Source organism: Lepidochelys kempii, chromosome 3 (genome assembly GCF_965140265.1).
Source record: "Lepidochelys kempii isolate rLepKem1 chromosome 3, rLepKem1.hap2, whole genome shotgun sequence".
NCBI classification, from domain to species: Eukaryota; Metazoa; Chordata; order Testudines; family Cheloniidae; genus Lepidochelys; species Lepidochelys kempii.
The window spans coordinates 186060454-186075695 of record NC_133258.1 but is presented as its reverse complement, the minus strand read 5'-3'; the positions used below and the strand labels follow the sequence as shown (position 1 = coordinate 186075695).

The 15242-nt window shown below is 48.0% G+C and overlaps 1 long non-coding RNA gene across 1 annotated transcript; it reads left to right on the top strand.

The window, feature by feature from the left end:
• Positions 1 to 1624: 1624 nt before the first annotated feature.
• Positions 1625 to 13907, top strand: LOC140909612 (uncharacterized). Its single transcript, XR_012158288.1, has 3 exons — positions 1625 to 3288; positions 12736 to 13070; positions 13588 to 13907. It is a non-coding gene; the product is annotated as an uncharacterized lncRNA (long non-coding RNA).
• The last annotated feature ends 1335 nt before the right edge of the window (positions 13908 to 15242 follow it).

Genomic DNA, 15242 nt, shown 5'->3' with positions numbered 1-15242 from the left:
CCCAACTAAATCATCCCAGACAGGGCTTTGTCAAGCCTGACCTTAAAAACTTCTAAGGAAGGCAATTCCACCACCTCCCTAGATAACCCATTCCAGTGTTTCACCACCCTCCTAGTGAAAAAGTTTTTTCTAATATCCAACCTAAACCTCCCCCACTGCAACTTGAGACCATTACTCCTTGTTCTGTCATCTGCTACCACTGAGAACAGTCTAGATCCATCCTCTTTGGAACCCCTTTCAGGTAGTTGAAAGCAGCTATCAAATCCCCCCTCATTCTTCTCTTCTCAGAGTAAACAATCCCAGTTCCCTCAACCTCACCTCATAAGTCATGTGTTCCAGACCCCTAATCATTTTTGTTGCCCTTCGCTGGACTCTCTCCAATTTCTCCACATCCTTCTTGTAGTGTGGGGCCCAAAACTGGACACAGTACTCCAGATGAGGCCTCACCAGTGTCGAATAGAGGGGAATGATCACGTCCCTCGATCTGCTGGCAATGCCCCTACTTATACATCCCAAAATGCCATTGGCCTTCTTGGCAACAAGGGCACACTGTTGACTCATACCCAGCTTCTCATCCACTGTAACCCCTAGGTCCTTTTCTGCAGAACTGCTGCCTAGCTATTCGGTCCCTAGTCTGTAGCGGTGCATGGGATTCTTCCATCCTAAGTGCAGGACTCTGCACTTGTCCTTGTTGAACCTCATCAGATTTCTTTTGGCCCAATCCTCCAATTTGTCTAGGTCCCTCTGTATCCTATCCCTACCCTCCAGCGTATCTACCTCTCCTCCCAGTTTAGTGTCATCTGCAAACTTGCTGAGGATGCAATCCACACCATCCTCCAGATCATTTATGAAGATATTGAACAAAACCGGCCCGAGGACCAACCCTTGGGGCACTCCACTTGATACCAGCTGCCAACTAGACATGGAGACATTGATCACTACCCATTGAGCCCAACAATCTAGCCAACTTTCTATCCACCTTATAGTCCATTCATCCAGCCCATACTTCTTTAACTTGCTGGCAAAAATACTGTGGGAGACCGTGTCAAAAGCTTTGCTAAAGTCAAGGAACAACAGACCCACTGCTTTCCCCTCATCTACAGAGCCAGTTATCTCGTCATAGAAGGCAATTAGATTAGTCAGGCATGACTTGCCCTTGGTGAATCCATGCTGACTGTTCCTGATCACTTTCCTCTAAGTGCTTCAGAATTGATTCCTTGAGGACCTGCTCCATGACTTTTCCAGGGACTGATGTGAGTCTGACTGACCTGTAGTTCCCAGGATCTTCCTTCTTCCCTTTTTTAAAGATGGGCACTACATTAGCCTTTTTCCAGTCGTCCAGGACTTCCCCTGATCGCCAAGAGTTTTCAAAGATAATGGCCAATGGCTCTGCAATCACATCCGCCAACTCCTTTAGCACTCTCGGATGCAACGCCTCCGGCCCCATGGGCGTCCAGCTTTTCTAAATAGTCCCGAACCACTTCTTTCTCCACAGAGGGCTGGTCACCTCCTCCCCATGCTGTGCTGCCCAGTGCAGTAGTCTGGGAGCTGACCTTGTTCGTGAAGACAGAGGCAAAAAAAGCATTGAGTACATTAGCTTTTTCCACATCCTCTGTCACTAGGTTGTCTCCCTCATTCAGTAAGGGGCCCACACTTTCCTTTACTTTCTTCTTGTTGCTAAAATACCTGAAGAAACCGTTCTTGTTACTCTTAACATCTCTTGCTAGCTGCAACTCCAAGTGTGATTTGGCCTTCCTGATTTTACTCCTGCATACCCGAGCAATATTTTTATACTCTTCCCTGGTCATTTGTCCACTCTTCCACTTCTTGTAAGCTTCTTTTTTGTGTTTAAGATCAGCAAGGATTTCACTGTTAAGTCAAGCTGGTCGCCTGCCATATTTACTATTCTTTCTGCACATCGGGATGGTTTGTCCCTGTAACCTCAATAAGGATTCTTTAAAATACAGCCAGCTCTCCTGGACTCCTTTTCCCTTCATGTTATTCTCCCAGGGGATCCTGCCGATCAGTTCCCTGAGGGAGTCAAAGTCTGCTTTTCTGAAGTCCACGGTCCGCATTCTGCTCTCTCCTTTCTTCCCTGTGTCAGGATCCTGAACTCGACCATCTCATGGTCACTGCCTCGCAGGTTCCCATCCACTTTTGCTTCCCCTACTAATTCTTCTCTGTTTGTGAGCAGCAGGTCAAGAAGAGCTCTGCCCCTAGCTGGTTCCTCCAGCACTTGCACCAGAAAATTATCCCCTACAGTTTCCAAAAACTTCCTGGATTTTCTGTGCACCACTGTATTGCTCTCCCAGCAGATATCAGGGTGATTGAAGTCTACCATGAGAACCAGGGCCTGCGATCTAGTAACTTCCGTGAGTTGCCAGAAGAAAGCCTCGTCCACCTCATCCCCATGGTCCGGTGGTCTACAGCAGACTCCCACCACGACATCACCCTTGTTGCTCTCACTTCTAAACTTAATCCAGAGACTCTCAGGTTTTTCTGCAGTTTCATACCGGAGCTCTGAGCAGTCATACTGCTCCCTTACATACAGTGCAACTCCCCCACCTTTTCTGCCCTGCCTGTCCTTCCTGAACAGTTTATATCCATCCATGACAGTACTCCAGTCATGTGAGTTATCCCACCAAGTCTCTGTTATTCCAATAACATCATAATTCCTTGACTGTGCCAGGACTTCCAGTTCTCCCTGCTTGTTTCCCAGGCTTCTTGCATTTGTGTATAGGCACTTGAGATAACTCGCTGATCATCCCTCTTTCTCAGTATTAGGCAGGAGCCCTGCCCTCTCGCACACTCCTGCTCATGCTTCCTCCCGGCATCCCACTTCCTCACTTACCTCAGGGCTTTGGTCTTCTTCCCCCGGTGAACCTTGTTTAAAGCCCTCCTCACTAGGTTAGCCAGCCTGCTTTCGAAGATGCTCTTCCCTCTTCGTTAGATGGAGCCCGTCTCTGCCTAGCACTCCTCCTTCTTGGAACACCATCCCATGGTCAAAGAATCCAAAGCCTTCTCTCCGACACCACCTGCGTAGCCATTCGTTGACTTCCACAATTCGACAGTCTCTACCCAGGCCTTTTCCTTCCATGGGGAGGATGGACGAGAAGACCACTAATAAGAAAGAAAGACATCAAAGAAGAACTACTCACCTCCAAGACATAGGTTAAGATCAGAGCTGCTAAGAATCCTCTGCACAACTGTGACGTGCAGCAACCAGAATCCAGACAACACTGACCTTGCCTGGCCAACAGGGAAAGTTCGCCTGCCTGATCAGGATTGGTGAGCATAGCATTGTATGCTTAGCATGTGTATTCTGCTTGGTAATTGTCAATAAACAGAGGATAAGGATATTGCTGTGTAAGGCTCTTTCACTGGTAAAATGTCCTGCAAACCCACTGAAAATTACACCCTGAGCCCTCGGAATTGGGTAAGGGTACTTAAATTGACAGGGTTATGCCTGAGTCCTAGGAACAGAGTAAGGGTGGGTGCCCTAGGGTGTAAGGTTGCACCTGAGCCCACAGAAGGGTAAAAGTGGGTGTGTAAATTAAGAGGGTTACACCTTGAGCCCTAGGAACTGGGTAAGGGTGGGGGCTCCTAGAGTGTGTGATTACAGATAATTTTGTGCAGGTAACACTGATTTTAACCTGGTCATCAATATCATTGTGAAACGAATATACAGATGTTGTTTAAGGAGCTGTGTATATACACAATATGTTAGTAAGGTCTGTGTCTAGGTCTAGGGACTGATCACCAGCAAAGGTGAAAAACAGGTTTTCTGTCACACAAGAAATATTTATCTAGCTGACTGTTTACATGTAAATTAAATATTGTATAGTTCACAGTGGGCATCCTCTCCAGTCTGAACTGAATGCTAATAAAGGATTGTGAAAACTTTTAAGGGAGAAAAGTAACAGGAAAAGTAAGCAGTGGGGTGGGAGACCCTGTCTTTAGGTACACATCAAAGGCTTGCACAAGTATCTTTGGGGGCAAAGAAGACGCCCTGTCATCCTTCACTTACGAAGTAAATGGACTGCAGGTTTTACTTCATGAAAGAGGGGTTTCAACCAGGCTTGGTTGAAAATGGTGGAAAGAACTTAGTGTGAGATAAGCTTCTTTAGACAAGAGGAAAATTTGTTAGTTAAGTTTTTTGTCTCTAGAAAGCATGTTATGATTTTGTTTTGTATGTAATCATTTGTTTCTGATATTCTTACTGTCACTTAAATCTCTGTTCTTTGATAATAAATGTATTTTTGTTTTCACTATAAATGTCTAAGTGCTGAGGTGTTAAGCAAAGTGATGGTCCTGAGTTGAATCTTACAAGTTGGTGTGCACTGTTCCTTTGGGAACAGCAGGCCAGGCAATTCTGTGAGTGTTCAGTGGATAGGAGGCTGGACACTGCAGGGAATGCTCTGAGGACTCGGGGGTTGTCATGAGCCTATTGCTACCTGTATGGAGAGACTGAGGCCTGGAAAACAGTGCTTGAGTTGCCAGAGGCTGATGGATTCAGGGAGCTGTTCCACAGCAGGGACAGATAAGACTTCCTCATGCTAAGCACAGGTGATGGTGAAGTGCCTCACAACCCTGGGTACCCAGGGGAAGCGTCACAACCTCTCTAGCACATCTTTGTCTGTTACCCGCTCACATAAATGGGACCATGCAACCCATCTTCCCTATGTCCCCAGGACCAGTGCTAACCACTCAGACTTTTCAGTAGCTTAAGCACACCTTCTAAATAAGGCAACGTTTTTGTCACGGATATTTTTAGTAAAAGTCATAGACAAAAATTCACGTAAGCCTGTGACCTGTCCCTGACTTTTACTAAAAGTATCTGTGATAAAAACGTATCCTTATTTAGAAGGTGTACTTAAGCTACAGAAAAGTCCAAAAATATCCATGACAAAATGGGGAGGCGGTTTCAGCACCCACGGCTGCTGGGGGACCCAGGTCCCCCCACTGCTGCAAGGAGTGGGAACTCCGGGGTCCCCCTGTCCCTGGGGACTGGGCTGCTGTGGGGTCCCCTCACCCCTGCAAGGCAGCTGGATACTCAGGGGGGTCCACTCCCACCCACTGCGCCTGGGCAGCTGCAGGGTCCTCCCACCAGGGCGGGGGCTGGGAACTGCAGGGAGGCGGGCTGGGAGCTCCAGCCCAGTGGCAGAAAATGTCACTGAGGTCAATGGATGTCATGGATTCCGTGACTTCTGTGACATAATCATAGCTTTATTTCTAAAACAACTCCAACCATATGGGAACTCTGGGTTTACAGTTTAGCTATTCAGAGACACGTGATAGTGGAAAGCGAGCAGTCATATAGGCTTTTTAATAAATAATTTTTCTTAAATAATTTCTTCTTTTCTTAAATAGTTTCTTAAATAATTACTCTTAAATAGCATGAGAGCTAGACAAAATGACACCTGCACATATTTCTCTGCCTCAGTTTCTCACCACTCTGGAGGTAGTTTGGGTTTATGGCAGAGTCCTCTGAGGAGTCCAGGAGTCTCCTCTACTGCACATGGCTTCTGTTCCTAATCATGAAGTCTCTTTCCTTCCTCTAGGTCAGCTAGCTTTTGCCTTCCTTGGCTGGTCCCTCAGTTAACAGCCCCCACTCCCCCCGAACTCCACCCACAGCTAACTCTCTTCCTCTCTCCTGCCCCAAGCTTCTTTTGTACTCTGTGAATTAATCAAGTTTATGTGTCCCACAACCAACAACAGATTCCTTTGTTCTGCATTCCCCAAAGCTCAACTCTTGCAGAGAAGTTGGAACAAACTGGCTTCTTCCAGCCTTCTGCCATCCTATTATTCTGTCTGGAACAGATCTCTTAATAGCTTAATAGCCCGCAATGACAGTCTCATTCAAAGATAGACTTGTAGGCTCCATTTCCTCCTTTTCTCCATCCCTTGGAGAAAGCTACATTATATTTTGTTAACATTATGTGTAAGAATCAGGATGTGAAAAATCTTGTTGTTTAGAAGCCCAGGACAAGTTGGAGTACGATCTGGACAAGTAAAAGTATCATGATTTCTGTCTGCCAGACAAAAACAAGAGAGACTTGCAGTGGGTTGCATGAGATCAGATACAGCTATACTGAGTTGCCAGTCAGGGGGAAGGATGTCTGGAGGGGATGAATGTAATGAAGTGGGAATTTTTCATAAAGTTTTTATGAATCCTGTGTGTGCTTCATTTTTCCCCTATATGTTGCTTTGCTGCCATGTGGGGGAAAGAGGATTAAGTCTGCTTTCAGGGCAGACCAAAAAAACATAGGTATGTGAGTGTTGCCTACCTGTCTGAGTGGACTGAATGGGGCATTAAAAGGACTAGCCAACGCAGCTAGCAATCAACATCCCAGAGAAAGGAGCTTTTTCCCACCTCTCAGAAGGGGTTTGTGAATTCAACATGGCCCTGCCTGGAGAACAAAGGACTAGGAGGTGACCAACAGGGAGAAAATAACTGGTTTTGGAGGGCTTGTCTACACTGGCAAGTTTTGTCGATGAAACTAATGTCGACACGAAAAAATAGACAAAAGCAAAGTCACCGAGTCTACATTTTCTCCCTCTGTCGACAGATCATGTCTACATTCAGGGCACCATTGTCAACATTGTGAGCAATGCACTGTGGGTATATTTGGGCATAAGCTTTCCTGGGTAAAAAACCCCACTTCTTCAGATGCATGGAGTGAAAATTACAGATGTAGGCATTATATACTGACACATGAAGAGAAGGGAGTTACCTTACAAGTGGAGAACCAGTGTTGACAGGGCCAATTCAATTAGGGTGGATGTAGTCCACTCCCAATAATTGATGAGGAGGTGTCAATATCAGGAGAGGGAAAGTTGCTTTTGTAGTGAGCCAGCCACTCCCAGTCCCTATTCAAATTAATGGTGTTAAATTTGCAAATAAATTTTAGTTCTGCAGTTTCTCTTTGAAGTCTGTTTTTGAAGTTTTTTTGTGGAAGGATAGCTACTTTTAAATCTGTTATTGAATGTCCAGGGAAATTGAAGTGTTCTCTTACAGGCTTTTGTATGTTACCATTCCTGATGTCTGATTTGTGTCCATTTATTCTGTTACATAGAGACTGTCTGGTTTGGCCAATGTACATGGCAGAGGGGCATTGCTGGCACATGATGGCATATTTCACATTAGTAGATGTGCAGGTGAATGAGTCCCTGATGGTGTGGCTGATGTGTTTGGGTCCTCTGATGGTGTCGCTAGAGTAGATATGGGGACAGAGTAGGCAACGAGGTTGGTTACAGGGATTGGTTCCTGGGATAGTGTTTCTGTGGTGTGGTGTGTAGTTGCTGGTGAGTATTTGATTCAGGTTGGGGGGCTGTCTGTAAGCAAGGACTGGCCTGCCTTCCAAGGTCTGTGAGAGTGAGGGATCGTTTTCTAGGATAGGTTGTAGATCGTTTATGATTGCTGGAGAGGTTTTAGCTGGGGGCTGTATGTGATGGCCAGCGGTGTTCTTTTATTTTCCTTGTTGGACCTGTCCTGTAGTAGGTGACTTCTGGGTACCTGTCTCACTCTGTCAATCTGTTTCCTCACTTTCCCAGGTGGGTATTGTAGTTTTAAGAATGCTTGAGAAAGATCTGGTAGGTGTTTGTCTCTGTCTGAGGGATTGGAGCAAATTTGGTTGTATCTTAGGGCCTGGCTGTAGACAATGGATCGTGTGATGTGTCCTGGATGGAAGCTGGAGGCATGTAAGTAAGTATAGCGGTCAGTAGGTTTCCAGTATAGGGTGGTGGTTATGTGACCATCACTTATTTGCATTGTAGTGTCCAAGAAGTGGATCTCTTGTGTGGACTGATCCAGGCTGAGGTTGATGGTGGGGTGGAAATTGTTGAAATCCGGGTGGAATTCTTCAAGGGCCTCCTTCCCATGGGTCCATATGATGAAGATGTCATCAGTGTAATACAACTAGAGGAGGGGTACTAGGGGACAAGAGCTGAGGAAGCATTGTTCTAAGTCAGCCATAAAAATGTTGGCATACTGTGGAGCCATGCGGGTACCCATAGCAGTGCCGCTGACTTGAAGGTATAAGTTGTCCCCAAATCTAAAATGATTGTGGGTGAGGACAAAGTCACAAAGCTCAGCCACCAGGTGTGCCGTAGCCTCATCAGGGATACTGTTCTTGACAGCTTGTAGTGAGGATGGACTCTAACTTCCACCCAGCCATTGCAACATGCTTCTCTACTAAAAGGGCAGCTCTCATTCTGCTGTCCTTGTGCCGCAGGTCTGGGTACCAGCTCAGCAGATAGCTCCAGGAAGGTTGCTTTACGCATCCTAAAGTTCTGTATCCCACACCTGCACGACAATGCAATGCCACCAATCCGTGCTTGTTTCCCTGGCCCAAAAGCGACGATCTGCTGTATGCAGCTGCTCTGTGAATGCCAAAAGCACTGATAAGTTGCTGCTGTCCATATCACACTCAGTTGTGTGCGATTCATTCTCTGTCAGTAACTTTGCGAGTAACTCTGCTGCCATGCACGATGTCCTCGCGGCAGTTAACAGCGCATAGGAGAGAAGTGCGGGATCCATCCTCTCTCACTTGGCTTTACAGTTTGAATAGCTAGATGCTAGGGTTGTCCAAGGAGCCCAGAGGGCTGCTATTAACATCAGAGAGGCTTTGAGGAACCACTTTGACAATGAGGGGAACTAACACATGTCTGCTTTGGAGTTGCTTCCCTGGTGCATCCATGAACAATTTTGGGGCCCGAGATCCATGCAACAAAATGCTTTAGAAGCCTTTTCCCGAGAGTGAATTGATTGCTATATGCTTTTGTAGAACACAGAATAAAAACGCTGTACCATTAAATACCTTAGCCTTTATTTATTGTTAAAAAGGGTAAAACCGCACAATGGTGTGTAGCTCCAGCTATCATTGTCCAAGCTGTGAGAGGGGGTGGAGCGATGGGGAAACTCAGGAGTGCTGTGAAGTGAAAAGGAACGTCTGGGCATAGAGGGGGTGGGGTTGGCAAAGAATTGTGCATGTGCTGCAGTGGAGGTTGATCACGGATCTGCTCAGTCTGCAGCTGTATCAAAGACTTGAGCAGCTCTGTCTGATCCTCCCTCACTTCTATCAGCCGCTCTGTCGCTTGCCTAGCAAATGCTGCATTCTCCTTTCTGTCCTGACATTCAGCTTCCCAGCACTCTTTCCGTTCCCTGGTCTGTCTCTCATCACTCTGCAGCACCTCCCTGAACATGTCTTCTTTGCTGCAGCTTGGCTTCTTCCTTGTCTGCCAAAGCCACGCGGCAGGGGTGTGTGGTGTGTTCCTCAAGGTCTTCACTGCTGTGGACAATGCACGGAAGAGGGATTGTTATATTCCAGCAAATGGTTGAAACATTTCCATAACAAGGGCCTTTTGCAACTAGTAGCAATCACTTTCTCGGTGAGTTTAGGCAGGCACACAGCTCCGCGAGAACCCCAATCATGGTGAGTGACGGAAGTGGGGGGAAGGTGGTTGTGCTTTCGGACAAAACAGTCACGGCTTGCAGGACAGATTTGCAGGGAACTCATTCCAAAATTATCACACACTTTTTCACAGGCTGCCAACCTGCTGGCTGACATCTCGCTGCTGCGGGTAAGCAGGGAAACAAGGGCACAACTACTGCATGCTTGCAGCTTTCATCCCAGTCTATATGCAGCTCAGCTATGTGCCACTTTGGTCCCAGCTTCAGTGATTGCTAAATGGCATGGTACAGTTTTCTACAATGGGGGAAATAAGGCTGCAGTCCCTTGGAATCTGCGGCAGAGAATTAATCTTGGAAACCTTGGAAACTTTTCCAGAGCCTCTCTCAGGAGGATTCCCTGCAGGTCTTGATGTCCATCAACACCCTGCTTGGCCATGCAGATTAGCTACGCAGGGCAATGTCCTGCTCACATAAAACACTACCTGCCTCCCACTTTTTGATTCCCTACACAAGTCACAGCAACTTATCTGGCATCTCATCTGCTTTCTGCTCCCTGTAGAGCACTTCTGGAGTGGAGAAACGTTCCTGGCTGCATGCCACACCAGGCGACCCTGCTGGGAGCTCCACATCCTCTTCTAGCTCCACTTCTTCATCCAGAATTTTAGCCTTTGGGTTACCCCCTTTTTCTGCTGCCTCCAAAGTATCCACGGTGCTATCGGCGATGGAGGTGGGGTCACCACCGAGGATAGCATTCAGCTTCTTATAGAAGCACCAGGTCTTAAGTGTACCATCAGAGCGATGGTTTGCCTCCCACACTTTATGGTACACCTGCCTCAGCTCCTTTGTCTTCACTCTGCACTGCTGTGTGTCCCGATCATAGCGCTTTTCACACAAGCCTCGAGAAATTTGCCCATATTTGTCCCGATTCCTATGGGTCAGTCGCAGCTGTGACTGAACAGACTCCTCTCCCCATATACTAATCAGATCCAACAGCTCAGCAGTGATCCAAGTGGGAGCACGTTTGGTGCAATAGCCAGTCATGCTCACCTGGGAAGCCAGCAAGCAGGAAATGAGATTTAAAATTCCTGGGGCTTGCAAGGGGGAGGTGCGGGTTCAAAACGCTGACCAGAGAGGCAGCATGGGAATTGTGGGACACTTTCTGGAGGCGAATAAAACTGGGGGGACAAAAGGTGTGGTGTCTACACTGGCTGTTTGTTGACAATAAAGGGAGGGGAAAAGACAAAAGTCTCTCGCAGGGGTGGAAGTTTTTTGTCACCAAAACTGGGCGTTTTTTTCGACAAAAGTCCCATTGCCAGTGTAGACAAGCCCTGAAAGAGGTTGGCTGCTCTCTATTGGCACTGACTGAGGAGTCAGAGAGAGACAGAACCTGAAATGTAATGCACTACAGCTTCACCAGTGAATTGCTCTGGCTTGACCAGAATTGACTGTGCTTTAACATTTATGTCTTTATGCTAACCTAAGGACTTCCTGTGATTTGTTCCAGTTGACTAATAAATCCTACTGTTTTGAAAACTGCTTGGGTGTCCCTGCAAATACTTGCTGAGGTGCGATAGACCCTGAAGAGTGTACAAGATTCTACCAGGAGTCTATTTCAATTGAACTCACTGGACAGAACTCATAGTGTGAAACAGGAGTGCTAGAGTCCAGAGGTTTGAGCTAAGGGTATGTCTACACTACAGAATTAGGTGGATTTTATACAAGTCAATCTTTAGTAAGAAATTTTATACAGTCGATCGCACACGTCCCATTAGGTCGGCGGAGTGCGTCCTCAATACCGTGGCGAGCATCGACTCACAGAGTGGTGCATTGTGGGTAGCTATCCCACAGTCCCCGCTGCCCATTGGAATTCTGGATTAAGCTCCCAATGCCTGATGGGGCAAAAACATTGTCACGGGTGATTTTGGGTACATGTTGTCAGTCTCCCCTCCCTCCCTCCTTGAAAGCAATGGCAATCATTTTGTGCCTTTTTTCCTGGGTTATCCATGCAGATGTCATAGCACGGCAAGCATGGAGCCTGCTCAGCTGCACACTGCTTTTGTGAGCATTGTAAACACCTCGCGCATTATCCTGCAGTATGTTAAGAGTCTAGCTAGGAGCCACCAGCACGAGGAAGATTGTGAGGAGGACATGGACACAGATGTTCCTGAAAGCACGGGATGTGGTAGTTGGGATATCATGGCAGCATTGGGGCATGTTGATACAGTGGAACGCTGATTCTGAGCCTGGCAAACAAGCACAGACTGGTGGGAATGCATAGTGTTGCAGGTATGGGATGATTCCCAGTGGCTGCAAAACTTTCGCATGCATAAGGCCACTTTCATGAAACTGTGTGAGTTGCTTTCCCCCGCCCTGAAGTGCAGGAATACCAAGATGAAACCTGCCCTGACAGTTGAGTAGCGAGTGGCGATAGCCCTGTGGAAGCTTGCAACGCTTGACTGCTACCTGTCAGCTGGGAATCAATTCGGAGTGGGCAAATCTACAATGGAGGCTGCTGTGATCCAAATAGCCAGGGCAATCAATACCCTTCTGCTAAGACGAGTAGTGCCTCTGGGAAATGTGCAGGTCATAGTGGATGGCTTTACTGCAATGGGGTTCCCAAACTGTGGTGGGGCAATAGACGGAACGCATATCCCTATCTTGGCACCTGACCACCTTGCCAAAGAGGACATAAACTGCAAGGGGTACTTCTCAATGGTGCTGCTGCTCAATGGTGGATCACAAGGGCCGTTTCACTGACATCAATGTGGGATGTCCAGGAAAGGTGCATGACACTCGCATCTTTCGGAACTCCAGGCTGTTCAGAAAGCTGCAAGAAGGGACTTTCTTCCCAGACCAGAAAATTACCATTGAGGATATTGAAATGCCCGTAGTTATCCTTGGGGACCCAGCCTACTCCTTGCTTCCATGGTTCATGAAGCCGTACACAGGCAGCCTGGACAGCAGTAAGGAGCAGTTCAACTATAGGCTGAGCAAGTGCAGAATGGCGGTAGAATGTGCCTTTGGACATTTAAAAGGGCGCTGGCACTGTTTGCTGAGTAGGTTAGACCTCAGCAAAAGCAATATTCCCAATCTTGTTGCTGCTTGCTGTGTGTTCTGTAATATCTATGAGAGTAAGGGGGAGATGTTTATGGCAGGGTGGGAGGTTGAGGCAAATCACCTGGTGGCCAATTTTGAACAGCCAGACACCAGGGCAATTAGAAGAGCACACTGAGGCGTGCTGCACATTAGAGAGTCTTTGAAAAACAGTTTCATGACTGACCAGGCTACGGTGTGACAGTTGTGTGTGTTTTCTCCGCAAATAGGGGCTGGCCATCAAAGGGCAGGTCCTGCATAGACTGCTGGGCCTCAGTGGACAACCCAGAGACAAGCAGCCAAGAGGCTTGCCACATGAAGAAAGAATCATCAAATCATAGAATATTAGGGTTGAAGAGATAGCGGAAGCCATTGTGCGGGCAGCAGCAGCAGCGTCTGATGCCACCTGGAGGGCTGCCCTGGCCACCTTTATGCCCTCATCGAGGATCGCTCAGAAGTCCTTCTTGGAATCCTTGGGGAGCGACCCTTTGAACTTGGCCATGGCTTGCCACATATTGAAGTCTCAGAGGGTAGAAAGGAGTCGGACCGCTGCTCCGGTGCCAGAGTGAGTGCCGACTCCATTAGGAGCACTCTTAGATGGATATTGTGCTCCTTTTTCATCCTAGGTTTGAAGGACTTGCAGATATGGTACTCATCATTTATGTGCCCTTCGCCTAAGCACCTTAGGCAGCTGGTATGTGGATTGCTGATGGGCATAGGCCATTTGCAGCGATCACAAGGCTTAAAGCCTTGATACCAGGGCATGCCCCAACCCCCTGCTGGGTCCCGTCCCAGACTAACGAAGAGTTCGAGAACAACTACTAAGGGTAACTAAGAAACTACTTTCAGAGTAACAGCCATGTTAGTCTATATTCGCAAACAGAAAAGGAGTACTTGTGGCACCTTAGAGACTAACCAATTTATTTGAGCATAAGCTTTCATGAGCTACAGCTCACTATCCAATGAAGTGAGCTGTAGCTCACGAAAGCTTATGCTCAAATAAATTGGTTAGTCTCTAAGGTGCCACAAGTACTCCTTTTCTTTTTAAAAAACTACTAACTATATATAACTATATATAACAGTTTTACAGGATTTCAAAGTTTGCAAGAACAGGGAACAAAACAATGCTAGTCGAAGAAGCAGACATTCCAGCACTGTCACTGGCGGCAAGAAGGAACTGAGGGTGGGGGGAGCTGAGAGTGCCCCTTATACAGCGCCATGCGGGCACCACTCCAGAGAGTGCCAGAGCCGGTCCCCTATGGATACTGCTGAGGGAAAAACTTCTGGCACCGGTGCATGTGGCAAACACACACACCAAATATGGAATGGACATGAGCAAGCACTTGAAGAAGAATCTATTGCTTCCCAACTGAGACTTTGAGCTAAATTGCTATATATTGTCAGTGCTATTTTAAAGTAAAACTTCTAATGTCTAAATAATATTGTGGACGACTTGCATCTTTCTTGAAACCTAGATGTGATCATACAGAATACAACTAATCTGGCAGCTGTTGAATATTCATTGTCAGTGTGTTTGACAATATGTTTTGTTCCTGATTTCCCCTTCAAGCTGGTAGAGAATATTGCAATTGCTATACTGGATCAGACCAGTGGTCCATCTAGTACAATATCCTGTCTGACAGTGGCTAGAATCAAATGTTTCAGAGATTGGCAGAGACAACTATTCTGTGCTGATGTGGGGGGGAGACACAATTTAAAGATTCACCTCCCCGAACAACTTGAGTCCTGCCTCGCTAGGTACACCCCCCCCCTTTCCCTCAGCAGCTCCTCCCTGAAGCTCCCAACTGTTTGCTGCACCTCTCCCTGCAGCCACAGCTTGCCAGCTCCAGGAGCTGCCACACAGGGAGTGATGCATGGGGGGGGGGGGGCATATGGGGTTAAATGCCCCCCCCCCCCGCCAGATTCCTGCTTGCCTTGCTGGGGAAGGGGGAGAGATGGGCTCTGTCCTGTTCCTGCTGCACCTCTTCCCAGCATGTTCAGCCCCATCCCTGGCAGCTGGGCCTGGGCAGGGAGTGGAGGGGACGGGCTGCTGCCGCCTCCCCAGCTGGGCTTTCTCTCAGGCCCGCGGCTGTGCTGCACAGAGGCAGTGACCTGGAGTGGCCATTTTCAGCCGGCGTGAGAAGTGACTTCATCTTGCCCCCTCCACTCCATTTCCTTCGCAGGTCCGCCTGCCGGGGAGAGCGGCTGAGCGAGCTGGAAATGTGCCAGAGAGGGAGGCACAGCGGGAGAAAGAGAGAGACCACCCCTCTGCACGTAACTCTAGTGGGGCAAGGAGAGCGCAGTGGCCCTAGGTTGGGCACATAGCAGGGGGTTCCTGGAAAGAGAGCTGGGAGCAGGTTCCCTGGCCTCTGCTCAGCCAGAGGTAGGGGTATTGCCCGCGTCTCCTCTGCTGAGGTGTCCACGAGGGTGTGGAGCCACTGTGGTGCTGGGAGTGCTCCCCACTCCTGTGGTCCCAGCCACCCTGGAGCCAGCAGGATTGGCTGCCCTGCCCCGCCCCATGGAGATTGGGCTGGAAGTTCCTCCTAGAGGCAACATGTGGGGTGGTTACATGTCCCCCCTTTACCTTGTGCCCACCCAGTATTAGCAGGCATGACTCACCTCTTGGGGCATATGACATCCCCCTCCACCCCCCAATGTCTACCATTGGCCATTATCTTTGAAAACTCCTGGCGATCGGGGAAGGTCCCGGTTGACTGGAAAAAGGCTAATGTAGTGC